Genomic DNA, 19,758 nt, shown 5'->3' with positions numbered 1-19,758 from the left:
TGAAAGTGGTGAATGTGTAGCTTGGGAAGGGATATTTGCATGAAAGTGTGTTTTCTATGTTTGTTGTGGGGTTGCATGCTTGTATCCCGTCTAGTGCTTGGTTCTCCAAGCTCGGGGGTGGCTTCTAGTAAGCCTAGGCTGGGAGGTGAGCTTCCCATGGTCAAAATGTGTTTTATTGCAGGTTGCAAGAGGAAGGGAAAAGAAGAATCAAAGGGTTATGTTGCTGTTTTTTTTTGTGTTGCAGAAAAAGAAATGTTTTAAAAAAAAAATAGGGAAGAAATGGAAGGATTCATTGTTGTAGTGTCTAAAAGGAGAATGTGAGAAATTCTAGTATTTACTTTCTAGAAAGAGAAAGGGATGTATTATCTTTTTTGTAACTATGTAGAGAAATACATTGTAGGGTTGTTCAACCCATTTGTATTCATGACTATTTTGTATCCATAAAAAAATTACTTGATATCTACTTGATAATGAAATATTTGTTGTTTTCTATCCCTATCTCTAGTAGTTGCAAATGAAAAAAAATAATAATGTATTAGATTTTATGAAAATTTTTATGTTACAAAGGAAAAGTAGATGCATTTTATTTTACATGTATTCTGCAAATAGATGAAACTAGGTTGCTGTAAATTTAAATGAAAACAGTCCCTTTTTTTTCTGGTTATTGCAGAAAAGAAGTTATTAAATTAGTTTATTCCTTGCAAAAAAAAAAAAAAAGGGAAAAACATTTAGCTTTTAATATTTATTGTTTTTTTTTAGTGTTGTTGAGCAAACTGATTTACACAAAAAAATATATATATACATATAGGTTCTTTTCTCATTAAGCAATCTACTATGAATAAATGAATGGTCCTTTATGTTTTTTTTTTTTTAAAAAAAAAAGGGGTTTTCAAGTAGCTTAAATGGTAAAATACAAAACATATATATATACAAATGTATATATGTATATATATATTTTATCTTCTGTTCTTCAAAATTAGTTATAACAAAATAACACAGTAATGTTTTGTTACAGACTTTAATATTGTAAGAAAGGAAGGAAACTGTTAATAAGATAAATGAATATATATATATATATATATATCTCTGTTTTAATTCCTTTACAAAAAAAAAACTGTTAGTTTCAAACAGAGAACCTGAAACATTTCGTTTTACCAGATTATAATATATATATATATATATATATATATATATATATATATATATATATATATATATATATATATATATATATATATATATATATATATGCATATATATATATATATACATATACATATATATATAAATATATATATACATATATATATAAATATATATATACATATATATATAAATATATATATACATATATATAAAAATATATATATACATATATATATACATATATATATATAAATATATATATTTACATATATACAAATGTTATAAAAAAAATATTATAAAAAAAAAACTGAATGCTTATCACCGCTTGAGAGGCGAAGCAACACCAAGCCAAAAAACGTTTAACACAGTAAAAGTAGGCGCTTGGTTATCGCGGGCCGCAGCGCCGGGCGGCGCGGCCGCAGCCTGCGGCGCCCCGCAGTCTGTGGGCAGCAACGCCGCAGCCTGCGGGAGCCGCAGCCTGCGGCGGCGCCGTCCGCAGCGGCGGTGCCCCGCGCTACGGTGCCTTCCGCACCCCGTCTCCCCTCTCTTCCCCCGCTACGCACTCGTCTCTCCACGCTTCGGGTGCAAGCAAACATAGAAAATAAAGCAAAACGCGGCGGGGAGTGTGGATTCTCACCGTTCGTCCCCTCCTGCGCTGCGATAACTAAAACTAACGCGCCCAAGGAAAAAAATAAAAGAATAAATGGGGGGTGAGGGTTTGGCTCGGCCGCCCTGCGTGCTGTTTGCTCGGCCGCCGACCCTTCCCCACACACCCTGTGCGCGACACACAACAAAATGAACAAAAAATATACAAAAGATGTTATCACATTTCGCCCTAACCCTAGTTCGGGTTAGGGCAAACACCCACTTGGTTTTTTAAAATAAAATGGGGTTGGAGGGAAGCACGTTTAAAAAAAAAGGGGGGGACTCATTTTATCCCTCTCTTTCTTGGAATAAAATTATAAACTCATTTTTACAAACTCATAAGTGAATATATAGATATTTATGAAAAAAAAAATAAAAAAAAAAATATATATATATATATATATATATATATATATATATAAGTAAGATTAAATTGATATTTAATTTGTAATAAAACTGTTAGATGTAAAGTTAAATTTCGAATGCTCTTGTTAATATTGGGCATAAGAAAGATGAACGATATAAAATGATTTAAATACCTAGGTGGATTAGTTTTTTTTAAAAAAAGAATAATATAGGGGTGTGGCCACTAAATTTTTGTAGGGCCAAAGAGGACCACAATAAGTAAATGATTATAACGTAGTTTAAAATTATGGGGGTCTAAATTTAATAAAGTATATTCTTCCAAGAGGTTCTTTATTTTAGTAAAGTGGTTTTAGACTATGGGGGCTTCAATTAATTGCGGTGTTTTAAATTACCAGGATAATTAAATTAGGAATCCTAGTGGATTAGATAGGTAAATAAGATAAATTTTAAAAGGTATATGGTCGAGATTAATTCGCCATTTTGGAATATTAATTATTTATTAATGAAGCCTAGTGAATTTCCGTTTTGGGAGAAATCTTAGTTCATTGATAACTTAGTTACCCTCTCTTTCTAAATTGGATTTAATTACCTAACTGACTCAAACATAGTTATGACCTAACCCAAAATGCATTATTTATTTAAATTAATCGCACTTAGTTTGATTTTATTAGTAAGTAGTTCGTTAATTAATTAATATTTAAAAAAAAAATTTCCGTTCGTGCCCTAAAGTTGGGCATGACAAATTTCATGGCATTTGATAAGGTTGGTGTGGGTGTAGTTGGAGAGGAAAAATAGGGGGTTGTTTTCGAACAAGGTTGGGTGTGTATATATTTGATGAAACTATTAAAATTAAAAAAATTATTGATGTGTACAAAAATTAAGTATTAGTTTATCAATCTTTTGAATCAACCTTATAAGTGGTATGAACATCTTATTGGGGATAGAATGAAGTTGGGAGAAATTGTAGAGTTCTAGAAATTTTTGAACGAGGATTACATATAAGTGTTTGAATGGGGATTGCATATAAGTGTTCTTTTTAAATGTATTAGTGGCCAACATTTAAAAGAATATAGTAAATTTAATTCACTTTTAACCATTTAAAACTTTGATGTATTAATTTACATAAATCCACGAGATTATAAGCTAAGTGTTCATTAAAATGTTATATCGTTTGTATGTATGCAAAAGAAATGTGTGTTAGTTTTATACTTGAACCAATCAAATAATTTCATATATACATTAATTTACATTAATTCTTAAAAAATATAAATTAAGTGTTCACTAAAATATAGTATGAGTTGTGCAAATGTAAAGGAGATGTGTGGGTTTTATTATTGAAATGCTTATATGTCTATATATAAATGCATAGACATATAAATGTGCATGCACATACACAAATACATATTACAACAAGATATATGGTTATTTTATGTTAAAATCTTATATTTTTTAAGCTATATCTATACATAGCCATATATGGTTATTCAAAGCCATTTATTCATATACAAATGCAGCTGTTTATGAAGTATTATATGCATTTAAATTAGCAATACGAAGTCATTTATATAAAAAAAGGAATGAAACTATTAAATCCATTAAAAATGTGAAACTTTTTTGGATGGTTATTCACCATTACTTGAACGTAATGACATTGTTATTACTGCTACTAATTAGGTGGATTATGACTCTCTAGTTTATCTCTATTAGAGCTATTACTTTTTTTTCTACCCAATACACAAAAAAAAAATGATGGTAAAGTGTTCTACTTCATGGCTTCCTAATTCCTTATATCTCATTGAATTATTTTATCGTCAGCTTTGTTATAATTCAAACCAAAATAATATCCTCCTTTATTTTCTTTATTATCTCCTTGATTTATGTTCTCATTAAACATAGGGAACTTTCTAGCATAAGAGGTGAATGACACGTTATATTCCTTTAAAAGGTACACAAACTTTTCAATTTTTTCACCTTTTTAAGTGCTTACTTAAAAACTTAGAACTCTACTCCAATTTGATTATATAGATCCATAATGAACATTATGATTTGGAACCTCTACATTAGTGAGAAAAACACTTGAGATTTGGTTTATTTTGTAGTAATTGGTTATTTGTATTATTAACTTAGAATCATTTATTTTACTTACATTTTATTTTCTAATGGGTAAGTAACAAAATTATTATTATTTTAAAGAAGGGTGATGAGAGTTTTTTATGTTATGCAGTAAGGATATTTAAATAGGTCTTTAATTATAAGAAGTAATTTAATAGTGAATTCAAAACTTCCTCTTAGACACAATCCTAAATATCTCATTTATAACAACATATTGAAACAAAAAAATAGGGATCTAATCTTCATATCTATATGGTTCCTTTCTTATCATTAACTTCAACAATATTCATAGTTTTTGGCAGTTGTTGGTATTGATGTCAACCTATAGCTTGTTTGGTGTCATTGATGACATACCTGTATGATGATTGTTAGAATATGTGGAGATTGTTGCAATATGGGTGATGGTTAAAAATGCTCTATGTTGTGGATGTCCACATTTTTGGTGCCTGATGTCTACAATTAGTATGATGTGTTGATGTTGATAATGTGCTTGTTTGAAAAGATGGTATAATGATGATCATATCTTATTAATATGAGGATTAAATGCATTGAGATGAGGAATATTAAGATGAATGTTAGATGCATTGAGATGAGGAATATTAAGATGAAGATTAGATGCATTTAGATGAGGATTAGAAGCATAATGATGATATCATATTCAAATGAAGATTAGAAGTATTAATATGAGGATTAGAATCATGGTAATAAAGAAGATATGACTATGATGATATTGTGTAGGCTACAGGATGATGATTTATGACGTTTTTGGGACATTCTAGAGTCTTTGGAAGATTGATGGAATAAGTAATTACAAAAATGTAATCTAAAGCTAGTCTGAAAGTTCATGCTCTACACTCCTCCACATTTGATGTTATGTTCATGTAGATTTGAACATAATGTGTATGCTCTATGGATGTTGTACTCCTATCTTTTTAGGTCCTTGGTGGTTACAATGTACTAATGTGGTTAGTAATTGCAGTTTGTTTCTAGTTTGGTTATCTATCATGATTGGTCTAAAAAATGCTTTGCATTTCTCTACATTGATGTTTCTATTATTGTGTCTTGGATAAAATTCTTCTAATCTTTGTGTTGTGTCCCATATCAAGTTTCAAGTGTTAAAGTATTATGCAAGAGTTGATAATGATGTTATGTGTCTTCTAGCCTTTTGAAATGAAGTGTTATGTATCTATTTGTGTTGTGCCAACATGTTTTGATGTAAAAGTGAAAAAAAAGTATTTGAAATACTTTTGGATGTTCAATGAACAGCTTTATGTGCTCTACATGATGTTGGATGATCTATTTGGTGTTGCATTTTTTTGGTGTTAGTTATTCAAGGCAATTCTTCTAGTTTGGCTAACAAAAATTGTTCTCTTGCTTGCAGTGTGTGTCTCCACCAACATTGGAAAGTTGTATTTGGGTCCTAATTTGGGTTGTGGGGATCCTCATTGAGTTAATTCATTTGGAAGATTTTTTTTTGGGCCGACTAGTTATGTGCTACATTGTTTATCTACATGTTACCTTGTTATTGACTTTAAGGTATGTGTATTAATGAGTGCATCTAATGTTTGGGACCACTTAGAAACATGTAAAATTATGTTTAAGGTCCTCTCCATTTCTTAGATTGGAACACCTTTACAACAATTATGTTTGGTAGCCAACTAGATAGGACTTATGCTTGTCCCTTGTTCTGGTGGACCTAATTTATGTTTTGTAATGAAGAAGATGATATATATAAGATCAAATTAGTGTGAATGTGTGGTGTGAGTGTATGGATCGATGTGATTACATGATCACATCAATTGCATAGTATGTGATGCAAATTTGAGGCAGAGAAAGTGTGGTGAATATTTTTGAAGTTAGTCGCTTGAGACAAAGATTCAAGGGCAACTTCATGCTTGGAGATTGCTAGAGGCAGTATGTTGAAGACTTATTCATCTTGATTCATATATTCATGTACCTTTCTTAGAGATATTGAGTCTCCTTATCAAGTTATTTGTATCTTGCCATGAGGCAGTGAGTATCAGCCTACAATTCCCTTTTATCTTACCTTGGGGTAGTGCACCTCAGGCTACAAGTCCTTCCTAGAGAAATGAGCTTCCTTAGTGTAGTGTCCTAAATTTTACTTGACCATAAATTGTTTATTGTTTGGTGGTGGACCTAATTGTTTATGGTCGAGGGTTTGTATATATAGATGTAAGATCTCATTGTAGATCATCATGGCTATGCTAGAGGTCATGGTAAAGGAATGTAATGTGTGAATAATGTAATATCACTCAGGTAGAGGAGTTGGTCGATCATTGGAGATCGAATTGGGTTTATGTAAGAGGATTTAGTCCTTTGGTATTGAGCTTAACCCAAACCGTACTCAGGCATAGGAGATGCTATCTTTTGTAGTTCAACACTTCTCCAAATTGCAGTCTAGATTAAAATGTAGTCAATGAGGCTCCTTTTGTGATGAGCAGTGCGCTCTAGGCTGTTGGCCTTCCTGCAAGTGCAGGCCCCTCAATTATAATTCACATACTTACTACAGAAGTATTATCTGATTGTGGGTAGGATTCCCACCATGTTTTTTCCCTTTACTAGGTTTTCCACATACAAATCTTGGTTTCACGTGGATGGTATTTATTTTGTGAGTATTGTTTATGCTTAATTGGTTTAATTGCTATTCTAGTATTAATGTTTTGGGTTCCGTTATTAAAGTTTAAATTGCTAATGGTTCTGGTAATCCGTGACAACTGATTCACCCCCCCCCCCTCTCAGTTGTCTTTCGGTTATTTGAACTGTCTAACAATTGGTATCAAAGCTTTGGTCCTCTCTATAGAAAGCTTAACCGATTGAGGAAGATCATATGGCGACTAACAGTTCAAGTTCATCTAGTTCTTCTGGAGATATCTTTCGAAGGGATATTCTGAGGTTTGATGGAACAAATTATACAGTATGGAAGATTCAGATGGAAAATAATCTAAGATGTCTTGGCAAGGAGATTTGGGAGATCACACAGAATGGTGTCACACCCTATAATCCAAGATCTAGCAATCCTCCTCCGACAAACCTGGACAAGGAGCTTGAGAATGATTGTAGAGCAAGATAAGCCCTCTTGTGTGCACTTTCTGATCAACAAATAATGGGATTAACCGACAAATCATTTGGAAAGGCTATATGGGATAAATTGGAGACTCTTAATGAAGGTGACCCTACAGTGAAGATTGCTAAACTTGATGGTTACCGGGTGAGATATGAAAACCTGAAGATGGAAAAAGATGAAAGGATTACTACATTCATGGAAAGGGTAAATGAGATTATTATAGAAATTCAATGTTGTGGTGGAACTCTAAGCGAAGATGAAATTGTTTCTAAAGTCTTGAGAGCCCTACCACCGACATACAAAATGAAGGCTACTGCTATTAATGAGTTGAAAACAATGGCTAATACATCTATCAATGAAGATACTTTGGTTGGGAAACTATCTGCTTTTGATCTTGAAGAATTTGGACCTTCTGGAGTTGTAAAGACTGAACCTTCTTTTCATGCATCTACATCTACAACCAATAAGCAAGACTGGAAAACTTTGTATGCAAAGGAATTAGAAGATATAAAGAGAGAAGATGATGAGTTTGAGTAACTTGAAGCACTATTTGCTAGAAGAGTACCTAAAGGATCGGTAGGAAGTAAGTATGAAGGAAAAGCACCTTTTAAATGTTTTGCATGTAATAAAATTGGTCATTTTGCATCTAGATGTCTCGAAAGGAATTCAAGATTTGAAGAAAGAGTTAGAAGATCATTTAAGTCTAACCCTGGATATGTATAAATACAAGAAAAATAGAGACAAATCATGCTACATAGCGGATGAGGAAGGCATTACTAATTCTGATGATGAACCGGCCAAAGACTCTGCTAGTGGTTCCAACAATGGGAAGGAATGGGTGTTCCTGGCTATCAAGGAAGATGATCCGACACTAGAAGAGAATGTACCTGAAGAGAAGGCACTTGTTGCTAAAATTGAAGACAAGGATGATTGGGTAATTGACAGTGGTTGTTCATATCATATGACTGGAGATAAAGGGAAGTTTGTGTCTTTATAATAATTTGATAGCAGTCTAGTTAGATTTGGAGATGACAAAGCATGTATGATCAAAGGAAAAGGAACTATATCATTAGATGGTAAGAACAATACTGACAATATTTATTATGTTGAAGGTTTAAGGCATAATATTTTGAGTGTAAGACAATTGGTAGATAAGGGATTTCAATTATAGTTCAAGGATGGAAAATGCAAAATCATTAACAGATCTGGATTGGAGATTGCAACTGGTACACAAGAAAAAGGTAATATATTTCATTTGAACTCCGGTGAGATGACATGTTTGATTAGACAGATTGATGAGAGTTGGCTATGGCATAAAAGGCTATGTCATGTGAATTTTGATTGCATTGTGAAGATCAGTTTAACTAAGGCAATTAGGGATATACCTAAGATTATGAAGCCCTATAATCCAGTATGTAAAGAATGTCAAATGGGTAAATAGGTCAGAACCTCTTTTAGAAGTATACAAGATAAATCAAATGATGTTCTTGATCTTATTTATATTGATTTGTGTGGCCCTGCTAGAGTTAAATGTTTTCATGGCGATAGATATTTCATGCTAATCATTGATGATTATTCTAGAATGATGTTGGTTAACTTATCTAAAAGAAAAATCTGAAGCATTTTAAAAGTTTAAAATCTTTAAGGCTAAAGTGGAGACTGAGACAAGATTGAAGATTAAATGTTTGAGGTCAGATCATGGTGGAGAATTCACATACGGTGAGTTTAATAACTTTTGTGAGAAGCATGGTATAAGAAGACAATTTTTTGCTCCCCGAACACCTCAGTAGAATGGAGTTGTGGAAAGGAAGAATAGAACTATCTTCGATGGTGCTAGAACAATGATGATGGAAGCTATTCTACCTCATATTTACTAGAGAGAAGTAATGAGCACAATGATTTATACATTCAAAAGAGTACATATCAAAGGAGAAATTGGTAAGACACCTTATGAATTATGGTTTGGCAATACACCTACAGTTAAGTATTTCAAAATTTTTGGTAGTAAATGTTATATCAGGAGAGAGAATATCATTGGGAAATTTGATCCTAGATGTGATGAAGGCATATTTCTTGGTTACTCTAATGAAAGCAAAGCATATATATGTTATAACAAAAGATTGCAGACAATTGTAGAGAGTGCTAATGTCAAAATAGATGAGTTGAACAAAAGTCAAATCAGAGTTTATGAGAAGGAACCAACAGTGGAAATGATTATATCTAAACCGGTAGCACCTTTACCGGAACATAGAGTCGAACTAGTTACTCTAATAGTATCAAAGAATTCTATAGTAACTGAAGAACAAGGAAGAGGAACAATAAGTCAGAAGAATCCTAGGTATGTGAGATTGAATCATTCAGAAGATCAGATCATTGGGGATAAGAGCAATGGAGTGATGACAAGAAAAAGAATGGCAACTAATGAGGTATGTTTAATTTCACAAATTGAACTGGTATCAATAATTGAGGCATGTAAAGATGAATATTGGTTGAAAGCTATAGAAGAAGAATTAGATCAAATTGAGAAAAATAACACATGGACCTTGGTTTCCCTACCTAAAAATAAAAATGTTATTGGAACTAAATGGGTTTTTAGGAATAAATTGAATGAGGATGGTCAATTTATAAGAAATAAGGCTAGATTGGTTTGTAAAGGATATTCTCAGAAGGAAGGAATTGATTATGGAGAGACTTTTGCACTTGTATCTAGGATTGAAGCTATAAGATTATTTCTTACCTATGTTGCTTATAAAAACTACAAGGTTTATCAAATGGATGTTAAATGTGCATTTTTGAATGGGGATCTTGATGAGGAGGTTTATATTGAGCAACCTGATGTTTTTTCACTATCAGATGATACAAATATGGTTTGCAGGTTAAGGAAAGCTTTATATGGATTGAAACAAGCACCTAGACCTTGGTATGCAAGGTTAGATAAATATATTTTGAAGCTTGGTTTTACTAAGGGCAGTGCTGATAGTAATTTATTGATGATGATATACTGATTATTGAAGTATTTGTTGATGACATTATTTTTGGAGGTGAAGATAAGTTATGCATAGAATTTTCTAAGAATATGGAGAAGGAATTTGAGATGTCTATGATTGGTAAAATGAAATTTTTCTTAGGTTTGCAGATTACTCAGACTGACAAAGGTATTTTCATATGTCAAACTAAATATGCTAAGAAATTATTGAAGAAATTTGGTATGGGAGATTCTAAACCGGTAAGTACTCCTATGGTTACAAGTGAGAAATTGACAAGAAAAGATGTTTCTGCACTGGTAAATCCTACAAGATACAAATCTATGATTGGAGGTATGCTTTATTTGACTCAGACTAGGCCTGACATTATGAATGTTGTTTGTATTGTTTCAAGATTTTAGAGTGATCCTAGAGAAAATCATGAGATGGCAGTGAAAAGGATTTTTAGATAATTATAAGGTACATCAAAATATGGTTTGTGGTACCCTAGGGATGATAACTCTACTTTATGTGCATAGATAGATGCTGATTGGGTTGGAGATGTTGATGACCAGAAAAGCACTTCTGGTGGAGCTTTCTTTCTTGGAAAGAAGTTGGTTTCATGGATCAACAAGAAATAGTCATGTACTTCTTTATCTACTACTGAAGCTGAGTATGTTGTTGCTACTACTAACTGTACACAAGTTTTATGGATGAAACAAATGTTGAAGGATATAAAGGTGGATTGTGATGCACTGGTAGTTATTCACTATGATAACTCTGCTACTATTGATATATCAAAGAATCCAACATTTCATTCTAAAACAAAGCACATATCTATAAAGTATAACTTTTTGAAGGAAAAGGTGGAAGAAAATGAAGTTAGACTGGTTTATGTGAACACTAAAGAGTAGATTGCAGATATTTTCACTAAACCTTTTCCCAAGGAATCATTTGAGTACTTGAGAGATAGATTGAGAGTTTCTGCCCCTTCGGTAGGGACTTGATTGATGCGGTTTGGCATTAGTCCGGAATGCTATCAAAGATACCATTCATTTTGGCATTGATGTGGGATGCTACTGCTCAGGGGGAGTAGTCAGGTTTGTGATTCAATAGTTTATGATTTTGCTTTGATTTTTTTGTCAGATTTCTGGCATTGATGTCAAAGGGGGAGAGATATTGATGTGAAAAAGACAAAGAAAGAAAGAAAAAAGTCACGAGGGAGAGATATGAATAGAAAAAGTAAAGGGAGAGATATTGACATTCAGAGCTATATGTGGGAGATTGTTGGTTGTCTTCCATTTGGGAGAGACTTGTTTGGCAATTTGGTGGAATTGATTATGTGTTGCATTGATGTTTTGTCATTGATGCTAATATTATTTGTTTGGATGCTTTACTGGCACCCTTCTGGTCCTGGTAGGCTGAGTGGTTTCTGGTTGACTTGGATCCGACATGATCCGATAGGCTCTGGTATAGTTTGGTGATGGAATTGGCTTGTTTATGATGCTCATGCCCATATTTGGTCAATTGGTTCTGGTCTAGTGATCAGATGCTATCTTTCTTGCTTGGAAGCTTAGTTTCTAGTTCCAACGAGGGTTTTACCGATGAAGATTTTGGTGGAGATCTTTGATGAATTGCATAAGTGGTGTTGGTGCAACTTTTGGTGGAGTTTCAGGGTGTTGTTGGTGATCATATTTGAGACTTGGTGGATGGAGATCATTGTTGTAGCGTGTGGACCTATACTGGGTCCCGGTTGATCTAGGTTATGGACCGGCTTTAATGTAACATGTGGATTGGACCTCTCGATGTATTTCTGGGATGTCTTATGTGTTGGATATTATTTGTTTGGTCTAAAGCCAACATGGTTTGTAATTATGTAATTGGTTTACTGTTTGGTGGCCGACCTAATTGTTTATGGTTGAGGGTTTGTATATACAAATGTAAGATCTCATTGTAGATCATCATGGTTATGTTAGAGGTCATGGTCAAGGAATGTAATGTGCAAATTGTTGGCATTCTGGTACATTTTGTATGACCGGTGAATGACATGGTTGTCATTGTTGGCAACATCATCTTCCAAGTCTTCACAGTCTATTGGCAGTAAGTAGACCGATATACAAAGGTTAACCAATTAAGCAATGTGTAGACAGGATAAGTAGTGAGTAGACCAGCATAGAAGAGGTCAACCAACAAACAGTGAGCAGACCAACAAATAGGAGGTCAACCGACAAGCAGTGACCAGACCGGCACAAAAGAGGTCAACTGGATAAGCAGTGAATAGATCGATATATAGGATGTAATCAACTAGGTAGATTTTGATCAGTACACCGAGAGAGTCTATAACCGATAGACTTGGTAATATTCAGTTAACATCCAATTAAACCGACAATCTTCTCCAGTCAACCGACGGACTTATTGGTATGAATGTATGTTTTGACAGAGATTCCTAGAATGATTTCTGGAGAGTGATTTATGGTGTGGTAACAGAATTTTGAATCTGATGATTTGGAGGGAAATTTGGCAACAGATCCAAAGGGTAATAAATTCACATAATTCATTTTGATGGGGTTGTTATTCATGTGAAAAGTGATATGTGAAAGTGAACATAGGGGGAGTAGGGTAGAGTGCAAAGCCAAGTGATAGAGAACCGACAGAGTGTAGAGCTGAGTGATAGAGGACTGACATATTGTAGAGCTGAGGATCAGTAAATCGATAGAGTGCAGAGCCGAAGGTATATTCAAGAAACCGATGTTGTGGAGAGAAGACACAATCGATGCAGATATAGTATGATTTTCAGTGTGATCTGATAAAGCTATCAGTAGCCACTCCAGCATATCATCTTTTTGTTTCTTTCTAACCATTGCAACTAAAATCCCTTAATAGGGTGGACTTTAACAGGTCCCATTGTAAAAATCCCTTAACTGGGTGTCATCTTAATTGATGATCCTAAGACCTTTAACAAGGCTACCTTTAATAGGGTAAAGGCACTGACATGCTTGAATCAAAATCCCTTAACTAGGGGCACCTAATAGTGTCTTTGTAATCTCGTAATAGGGATGGCTCCTCACTGGGCGTACTCCAGAAGAGTACAAATTTTGTGAGTTCCTACTCACACCGTGGTTTTCTCCCATTTGGGTTTCCATGAGATAAATCTTGGTGTCACTATTTATCTTTTCATGCATGCATATTCTTCTGCAGTAATTATTTATATTGATGAATGTTAAGTTAGTGCAAACTTAAGTTAAAAGTTTTAATTGAGTAAAACCGGTAAAGTGCTGATTCACACCTCCCCTCTCAGCACTGGTTGGGACTAACAATTGGTATCAGAGCTCTGGTTCTTTGAAGTGAAGCTTGACAACTTGAGGATAAAGATCATGGAATAATACCAGTATTAGAAGCCGATTGATGAAGCAAATGAAATTATTTCTCAGTTGAAAGAGAGACTGAGAAAATCTCTTGCAAAAAGAAAGGAATTAGCTCAACAACTAAATGAGAGTCAGGATATTATAGATCAACTTGAAGAGGGGAAAATGTAGCAAGGGAAGATGAGATGGTTAGTATTCAAATGAAGCATTCAAACACATAAAACACAAAGAACAACCATTTATACCTTGGTATTTTTACCTCTCCCTCAGATTGAGCTTGATGAAGTGGATGATGAGGATGTGCCCTTGATGCTCCACTTGATGTGTTGCTTGCTTGATTTGGATGTGGATTGATCTCCTTTGCTCAACAAGGTTGATGGATTTGATAGGATTATTGGATGGATTTTGGATAGATTTGAATTGAAAGATTTAAGAAAGAAGAGAGAGGAGAAAAGAGTAGCATGACAATGCATGAGAAGTGGATGATTTGTGAGGAGAATAGGCTCCAATTTATAGATTGGAGAAGGCCAATGGAGGGCCAAGATTGATTTGATCATGAAGGGTTGAGATTGATTTGAGATAGAAGGCATGGATCAAGGGTACCTTGGGAAAATAAACAGGAATATAAAATTCCTTGGGAAAAGTGGGGAGAAATTTGAATTTCAAATATGAGGAATTAAAAATTCCAAAATAAGGATGCATTGAGGGATTCAAAGAAATTTGAATTTCTTTGAGAGACTCAATGTTGATGTGACATGAGTGGGAATTAAAAATTGAGGGATAATGATAAGCATGATTATGAGAGATTCTAGAAGGATTAATTAGGTTGAGTGGGATTAAGAAAAGTGATTTGTAGGAATCACATGACTAGGTTAATTAATTAAGATTAATTAACTGAGTGGGTTTAGAGGAAATAATTATTGGAGGGGACTTTAGAAGAATAGAGAAATAATTAATTTATTTGATAAATTAATTATTGGACAATAGTGATAGAATTAATTAAATTAGATTTAATTGATTATGAGAGGAATGAGAACAACACAATTAAATTAATTAATTATGTTGACAAGCTTAAATTAATTAAATATTAATTTCATTAATTTTAGGTGTCTACACAACTCTCTGAACATAGTGGATCTGAAGAAGCAGAAGAAGTAGTCTCAGAACTCATGGAAAAGAACAAGAAGCTGATCAAAGAAATCACACATCTCAAAAGAGAACATGAAGGTCAGGCCCTAAGAATGACTGAGATACTGGAAGCCAATATAAGTGTTGATGAAAGAAAAAGGGAGGCAAAAAAAGCTCTGTCAAAAGCTGAAAGAGCCAGGAGGCTTGCTGAAGATACCCTGAGAGAAAATGATGCAATCATGATTGAGAAAGATGAAATCCAAATTCTCACTCAGGAGAATGAGTACATACATAAGCATCTGCATGACAACACAGAAGAAAAGAGAAGATGATAAAATAGATTGAACAACTCTTGAGTGAGTTGAAAACTCAAAAATGAGAGAAATGAGAAGCTGAGGAAATTCAATGAAAGCTTTGAGAAGATAGATAAATAGTTGAAGGCTCAAAGAAGAACAAAGGAAACAACCGGTCTTGATTACTCTAGTATAGGTCCTATGGAAACTGGAGAATCATCTAAATCCAAAAAGATGAAGGATGATAAAAGGAACCATTTAGAAGTGAAAGCTATGAAGTTTTCTAAATCCTGTTGTAATCAGTGTGGTAAACCAGGTCATAAGACTAATGACTATAGAAATAAACCAGTTAGTCAAAAGAAGATTTTCACCTTTGATGGTTACTGCCATAATTGTCATAAGTATGGCCACACTGCTTATGAGTGTAGATCTCAATCTAGCAGTATGACAAATAGAAGAAGATTCAATGGACATTGCTTTACATGTAATAAGTTTGGACACAAATCTAAAGAATGTGGGTTCAAGTTAAATGTATCAAGTTCACCAATCAAACCGATTAGTCCTAATAAAAGGAGTAATCAGTTCAATGCCACTTGTTCCATGTGTGGTAATTTTGGTCATGTTGCAGAAAATTGGAGAATGAGAATGGGCCAGAGAAATAATTTAGGACCAGGGAGGATAACTGGTATGTCATGTTTCATTTTCCATAAGATCAGTCACTTAGCCAGAGAGTGCAGAAATTGATCCTATAACCGGTTTGAAGACAAGAACTAGTTTAGCAAGAAGAAAGAGCATAATGACCTGAAAGGAAAGAAGACAATTGAAGACGTGAGAAATGAAATGAAAAAAAATGGATCAAGAAGGAAGAAAGAAAAGAAGGAGAAGGTCATTCTGAAACCAAGTCATCATCCATCGATGACAATAGTTCCTCTTCTAACTAGGCATATCGATGCCTAGGGGGAGCACATATGGTAAGATTTTTTGTTATCCCCTTTACCAATACAAGGTTATGTCTATCTGGATAGTTGAGATGCATAAAAGTTAGTCTAAAAGTTCTTGTTTGAGAAATGCCTTGTGAGTTAATTATTTCTGTATCGGTATCAGTAACAAACAACTGGTAAAAGGTAGATCGGTGTACTTTAAGTTGTAAGTTTCAAAACTAACTGTTGTATCATAACATCGATAAATATCAATGGATAAATAAGGAAATGTCATCACATTTCATTTACCCTAATTTCTTGTGAACTTTCTTGAGCTCTTGTGTGATCAAAGGCGCTTGAAATCATGCTAGTAATATTAGTGTGAAAAGTTCAAGCAGAGTGATAGTGGTGTTTGATATTTCTGAGGAGAAGGTATTCAAACCCCGTTTGAGAAAAGATTGTTTGAAGGTCATCATAGCAACACCTATATCAACTCCTGTGTTGGTTGATTCTATCAAAGAACCTCAACCCGAGTTCAAGCTACATCCGATGAAAGCCAGTGAGATCGACATGACCGATGCCTTATCGTCTGTGCTCTCTGGTGTATTATTGGTTGAAGACATTCACTCCTACATCCACTGCAAGCTCAAAGAACTCGGAGACAAATTCATTCAAAATGAAATTAAAGAGTTCTATGTTAATGATCAATTGAAGGCAGAATATCTACCTCCGAAGACCAAGGGTTTGTCTAATGCTGTCGATTTTCTCAATCAGTTTCATGCTGACTGGGTTAGGTATGTACTGAGCATAGTTCATGATCAATTCTTGTGGTTGGAGACTCAAGCACTAATCAAGATCACAAAGGATGTGATTCGAAGAGTTACAGGGTTTAGTGCAACCGGTGAAGCATTAACCCTAAGAACGATTTCATCAACTGAAGTCATCCAGTTAACCAAATCCTGATGTGATAGTAGAGCAATGACAATCACCCACATTAAGGATGTTGAAGTAAATTTTTCTTTTGCAGTATTGGGTTATAGGGTATATCAATCAAGCCGGATGAATAGTGTGTCAAGCGGTGCCATACATGCTGCCTATCGAATTATCAAGGAGGATACAACCTATGATATTTGTTAGATGATCAGAAGCCAATTTATGGTGAACATGGAGAGAATCAAGAAGGACAAGAAGCAATCTTTCAAATATGGCTCACTACTGGTATGCATATTTTTCTATGTACAAAAGTTTTTCCCCGGTAAGGGCAATGTAGTATGGTCTGAAGAAAAACCTATCATGGTTCAGATAGGTGAAATGATTAGGGATTTAGGAGATAGGTTTGGTGAAACAATGTGGGGATACTTTAAGGAATTTAAAATTAGGATGCATAAGAGGGAAAGAATTCCAACCGGTATAGTGCAAAAATACAAAGACAACATTTTCTTTCTTGTAGACACAGATTGTTGTATCATTCAAGAAGTCCAACCCATAACCTTTTGGGTTCTACCTATGGGATATGAGGTTGTAGCAGACATTGCTAAAATACATGTCAATATGCTACTTTCCAAATCGGTAGACTCAAAGGCAAAGAGATTTGGAACCTGTGAGGAGGCAAGCTCCAAAATAAAATAGGAACTTTAGGTGCCAATCATGAAAAGAAAAGTAAGAAGAATTATTGATACTATTGACAAAAAATATGGAGGTGAAGCATCTGGTGCCACTACCTCCACCGATACCAGTGAACAAACAAGGGCCAAACCTAATAAAGATGAAGAATTAACAGGAGAAAGAAGAAAGTGTCAAAGACAAAACCAAAGGGGATTGCAGCAACCAAGCCTGCAACATATACAAAAAGAAAAGGATTCAAGTACTCCTTTATCTTCCCCAAGTAAAGATAGACCGGTAGGAGTAACTTATACCAAAAATAAGAAGAGTGATGGAAAAGTTGACACAAATCTCAAAAAGGATGAAAAAGAGGGTGATATCATTGACACACAATCAGATGTGGAAATTAAAGAGGTTAGAAGAAGTGGAAGAAACAAAGCCCCAATAGTTGATGAATTGGTCCATGGGATCAAATAATTTGGAGGCCTGTTTGGTGTTGGGAAAACATGTTACCTCTATAATGAAGAAGACAAAAGGAAAATTGAAGATGCTCTGATCTGGAACTTGCACAAGTTTTGTAGGACTCCCAACAAATTATATGGATTAATCCCACTAGATTTGCATGATGAAATTGAAGGGAGATGGAAAATAGCTCTGGCTATTGAGAAAGAACACATAATAAAAGCACTCATGGAAGTGCAACATGATTTAGACTTTGATCAGGCTTCACTAGTGGCTGAGGCAAGCATTCAACATTTCAAGATAAGAAATAGAACTGGGAGAGTGGCAGTAGGTGAAGTTGAAGAAATGCACGAAGAAGGTGTTTCCTTGTGGAAGAAAATCATGAATCAACAAAAGGAAGCTGAAGAAGAAATAGAAAAGGAAACAAAACAGGATCAAGGTGCAACTGCCCTTGACAAAGAAAAAGGTAAGGAAAAAGACTCCACTAAAGGCTTTGATGTTTTCTCAGTTAATGAGATCATAGGAAATGTTGTGTTAGACATTCCCAATCTGACAAAATATGTCGAGCAATCGGTTCACACTACACCGGTGAAGAAAGCTGATCAAACTAAGATTTCCGGTCAAGATGAAGTGACAGTTGAAGACATTCCTTATGAGGATACACCTCACAGAACTTCATTGACACCAAATCCTATTCTGTCAAAAGAAGGCAAAGAGGAAAATAAGAAAGTAGAGGATAAGAAAGCAATGACGGATACTCCTCCGGTAAAGAGGAAGTTAGAATTAGAAAATGAAAGTGAAAAGAAGAAGGTAAAAATCATCACCGCAGCTAGTTTAGAGGTTGAGAATACAAAAAAGGAAGATGAAACAAAGGAGGAAGAAGAGGGAGAATCGGTCATTGATATAAAGAAAATGACTCCCAAGCAGTTGATGAAAGTTTCAAAAAAATTGAAAATTCAACCTGAAAAGGCTAAATTAAGAGCAAAGAAAAAGAAGGCAAGAATTCTCAATTCTGCGAAGACAATTATCTCTAACCTTATTCCTTACATTGTTGTTGATGATAATGCCCCCATTATTGATCAGTTGAGTACTCTTGTTACAACAATTGGTTCAGAGGCAACTGATCTGGAGATGGTTGTAGTAAGGCAATATGAATCAAAGAGAGGAGAAAATTTAATGGAACAAATATCAGTTGGAAAAGTTGCCCTCTCCACCCTAACAAAAGAAGTCCAAAATATACTTTAGGAAGTTGGTCAACTATTGGTCAAATCTTCAAGTGTTACCAACTTAATCAGAGATCTAGAAGACAAAAGAAATCAGACTCAAAAAGAAATTCAAGATCTGATAAGTTATTTTGATCCTCTTACCAGTTCAACATCAACTTTTACTGGCAAGGTCAAACAACTTAATCATGAAATCAAAAGGTTGAAAGAAGAAGAGGACAAACAAGGTCATAGTTTGTTAGAGCTACAGTGCTATCTAGCACCAATTATTGACTTCATGCAAATGAACATTAGAGAAACAGATCGCCTCATAAGTGAACCTGACTGCAAGACAGTTGATGATATGGAGGTTTTTATTGCAGTTATGCATGGACACTTCACCACCATGAAACATGTAAAATCTTCATGGGAATCCTCATTGAAAGTAGCTCAAGAAAATTTCAAGGAC

This window comes from Cryptomeria japonica, chromosome 11 (assembly GCF_030272615.1).
Source record: "Cryptomeria japonica chromosome 11, Sugi_1.0, whole genome shotgun sequence".
NCBI lineage: Eukaryota > Viridiplantae > Streptophyta > Pinopsida > Cupressales > Cupressaceae > Cryptomeria > Cryptomeria japonica.
Note: the sequence above shows the minus strand (reverse complement) of the source record.